Here is a 4782-nt window from a genome sequence, read left to right on the forward strand (position 1 = left end):
AAAAGCCCTTAACTTCTTTTGATATTTAACCAATTCTTTTACTTATTTATCTATTTTGTAAATCAAACAAGAACTAAGTAAACATTCAATCTTCAACCACAACACTTATTTCTTAACCAAACAAGTAATCAACTTTTCAACCAAACCAATCAATTTGCCATGATGATCAAACCAAACAATCATAAGAATTCTCAGCTTGTGTGTAGCCCTGTTGTTAATATGAATTTGAACCAAGCCTTGTATATATGAATTTTTTCCTTTAATACAATATTCAATGCATCATCCAATCACTCTTTCCAAATATTCAGAATCCAAATAAACTCTTATTTAATTTATCTTTGGGTGTTTTACCAAGTAACGTATTCCCGTATGGTTTTCGCAAAGAATGGTTCAACCAACGTACTCCTTTTCGGTTTCGGCAACCCAAATCAAAATTAAACCTTAAGTTTGTTTGATTTCCAAATATACATAGTTTATATGATTTTCAAATTTAAACCATCCATGCAATTTAAATATGCACTGAAAATAAAGAATAGGGAAAGAGAGAGTGAGACGGAGAATTTTACAAGGTTCAGCTTATACCCAGCCTACATCCTTGCCTTTGGCAAACCATCAAAGGATTCACTAAACATGTTTCGTTGATGGGTGGAACAAAACCTTTACAAGCGATACCCCACGCTCAAACACTCCTTCACTAGGTTAGAGCTCGCCTCTGCAAACGATGTCCCCTCGTTCGGTCACTCCTTAATTAGGCTAGAGCCCGCCTCTCTAAGCAATGTCCCCTTGCTTAGCCAAAGATCCAAACAATCCTTGGATCATCAAAAAACTAAAATAAACACAAGATAAGATCTGTGTACAAGTATACTCTCTCAAAGAGCAAGTTAGTACAATTTCAGCACTATATACTTAAATATAAAATATCAATAGGAAATGCAATGAAACTTAAGTGTAAAATTCACCAATATATTTCTTAGATGAGGTTTAGTAGTAGGAATTCAGAAAAGTAAGGATTAGCACTTCAGAATATCTCAGCAAAAGAGATTTGCAATGAGTGAGCAAGAGAACTTTGTAAGAACAATAGTGCTTTCAGCTTCTCAAAACAGAATTTTCAATTCTTGAATGTATTTTGATTTGAAAAACCATGTTTTTATAGGCTTTCAAACTTGTTTCCATGTTGCTGAAGTTTCCTTAGAGTGTTCCCCAAAATTTTAAAAAGTTTGGAGCCCAAGCAACAAATATTTAAAAATTAAAACTTTTAAAATTTCTGCCCGTTGAACAGTGTTCAGATGACTGAAGTCTTGGGTTCAGTCATTTGAGGTGGTTCTGCCTAAAAAAAAATTCAACAAAAAAAATATTCAGATGACTGAAGTTACACTTTGGTTGTCTGAAGTGATCCTGTGTGTTGTTCAGTCAGTTGAAGTGCCTCCCGTGAATAGTGTTTGGTTGGCTGACAGTTGTGACCCCGTTTCAGTATTTTGGCCATAACTTTTTTTATAACTCCAAATTACATTTTCTTGGTGTAAAAAGAAATCTAAGAGAAAATTCTATAACTTTCATGTTTAACACTTTTTAAAATAAAGAGTGTTTGATAAAGAAAAATACACCTCATTGCAGATGTATAAAAACTAACATCATTTGAAAAAAACTCTTTTTGGTGTCTTTCATTTCAAAAATGATTCTAACCTTTTTAAAATAATTTTTAACCTTATAAAAATATTTTCCAAGTGTGTTAAAAGGTATATAGGTCCAAGAAGTTAACCTAAGAGTTTCAAAATATTTCAAACAATATTTTAAACATTAAAGCACTTACATGAGACTTCTAAGACATTAACATTCTAAACGCTCAAGTCTTTATGCCTGCTTTGGCCCTTTCTTGGTCTTCAAACTTTAATATTCTTTGAGCTCTCTCACTTTGCTTTTATTCGGCTCTTTTAACTTTAAACATTCCTTGGCTTTCAACAAATCATGCATGACCTCATATTCTTCAAGGTTTAATATATCATCTCTAAATCCATTCTTTGACTCATTTAAGCTTCATTTGATCCTTGTGAGCACTTTGACCTTACTTTCTCATATGTGAGCCCTAAAATAACATTACTCACACAAATATGTTAAATTCCACTTGTTTGTTAGCATCAAAATAAGATAACAAGATTTTAAGCCTTGTAAGACCAACAATAATCTTCATTTTTTACCTATTTCTTAACATTTATGTACTTTAGGTTTCTACTCAAAATACTGCTAATATATATATATATATATATATATTCTATTTTTGTAAACCTGTATAAACATAGTAATAACTGTAAACTTCCATATGGATAACTGTATGTCATGATTTAACCCTCATGACAGGGTTGTGCGACTCGTAGGTGGGATTTACCCTGGCTAGCTAACCAGGAATAAATCACTATACTCCATAGTCTGATCAGCCCTCCTCAATCCATATCTGATGGGGAGCCTGTCCACTCGTGGGTTCTATGCGATCGACCTTTATACCAAGTATTATCTGAATAAGTAGTTGCACTCTATATACTGTATGTAGTTACGGTATCATGCTCTGTAAACTGTATGGTCCAACAGGGTCTGATACTATATAATACATCTCTATATACAACTATCTGTTTTACCACGATTTTGTAATAATAGTATAAACCATGACGTTGTGGAAAACTATATCTATATCAACTATGTTTCTATAATTAACTGTAAATCTATATGTCATGGTACTGTAAAACTGTATAATCATGGTATTTCTGTAATTGCTGTAAAATATATTCACTATCTGTATATTTTGTAAAACATAACACAGGAAAATACTGTAAAATATATTTCTGTACTATATCTATATTCTCAAACCACACAGTAATTCTAAAACATATTAATCATACTTGATAAACTGTATAAATCTCTACTGTGAATAATACTCTGGTAGAACATTTATAATTTTATACTGAAATCATATTCAATTAACCTAGCATAGCATATTTCCCTTACCTGATTTCTGCTAAAACCCTCATACTGTAACGGGTCCTACACTCGTAGTGTTCTCCACTCAACACCATGAAAACCATAAATCCTAGAACAAAACATTACTATTTCTACGTCTATTACATTTCTTACAACTGCTAGAAACGAATAAAAGACCTTACCCTAGATTTGGGATGAATTCCGACTTCGTTCCAGCAACGATCCGCTCCGACAGACTTGAAGAGAACTTCGCCAGGTACATCGTGGTGGCTCAGATCATTAGTTCGGTGACTAACGGGGCCTAAATCAAAGAGAGAAGAGGGAGAGGCCATAAAAGAGAGAGAGAGAGAGAGAGAGAGAGAGAGAGAGAGAGAGAGAGAGAAGAGAGTGGTGCTGAAATTCTATGTAAAACTAAGTTTCAGTACTATTTATATTGCGAGATTCGTCGACGAGCCACGTCACCTCGTCGACGAGTCCTTCAATAATGTTGTAGAAGAATTTCCTCTCTCGTCAACGAATTTCAGTTTTTTCCAAAAACCTTTCTCGGTATCTTCTCGTCGATGAGGCGTAGCTTCGTCGACGAGGTCCCCTTATGCACTCGTCGACAAATTCCCTGTGTTCATCGATGAGGCCTTGTGGAAAATCTTTCGAGCTGCCTCCTTCTGTTACTGATTCCATTTCCCTCCCTCTTTATTATTTAAATACCATTATTACTCGGGTTGTTACAACACTATTCACGATCTAGAATTAGCTGTTGTTGTACATGCACTGAGGATCCTGAGACATTACTTATATGGTGAGAAATGTGAAATATTTTCGGATCACAAGAGCCTAAAGTACATCTTTACACAGAAAGAGTTGAATATGCGTTAGAGGAGATGGTTAGAGCTTATTAAGGATTACGACTGCACCATTAGTTACCACCCAAGTAAAGCAAATGTGGTGGCTGATGTTTTGAGCTGTAAATCAGGAGACACAACACCGCTAGCAGTAGTAGTTCAGTGCCCAATTCAAATGGACTTGGAAAGGCTCAACGTGGAATTAGTAGCAGATGATCCTCAGGCATTCATTGTTAGTCTAGTTGTACAACTCTTTATGAAAGGATTAAAGCCGCTCAGGGGAATGATCTAGAATTGACAGAAGTGATAGCCAGAATACAGGATGGTCAGGGAGAAGAATTCAGCATTTCTGACGATGGGGCTTTGACATTTCGCACCAGATTGTGTGTGCCTACAAATGACAACATCAGGAGGGTGATTTTGGAGGAGGCACACAGATCTCTATACACTATTCATCCTGGCAGTACGAAAATGTATAGGGATCTGCAGGAGTATTTCTGGTGGAGTGGCATGAAGAGGGAGATAGCATAATTTTTGTAGCAGTGTTTGTGTGCCAACAGATTAAGGCTGAGCACTAGAAGTCGGCTGGTCAGTTGCAGCCACTTTTCATTCCTGAATGGAAGTGGGACCACGTGTCCATGGATTTTGTTACTAGGCTATCGCCAGCGCCACATGGTCAGAATGCTATTTGGGTAATTGTTGATAGGTTAACGAAGATAGCACACTTTCTGCCCATTAAGGTTAACTACCCTATGAACAAGTTAGCAGAGATTTACATATAGGAGATTGTTCGACCCCATGGAGTTCCGGTATCCATAGTCTCGGATCATGATCCACGTTTTAAATCGCGGTTCTAGAGGAGTTTACAAGAGGCACTGGGTGCTTAGTTAGCATTCAGTACCGCGTTCCATCCTCAGACAGATGGTCAGACAGAGAGAACTATTCAGGTACTTGAGGATATGTTACGCACGTG

This window comes from Malania oleifera, chromosome 6 (assembly GCF_029873635.1).
Source record: "Malania oleifera isolate guangnan ecotype guangnan chromosome 6, ASM2987363v1, whole genome shotgun sequence".
NCBI lineage: Eukaryota > Viridiplantae > Streptophyta > Magnoliopsida > Santalales > Ximeniaceae > Malania > Malania oleifera.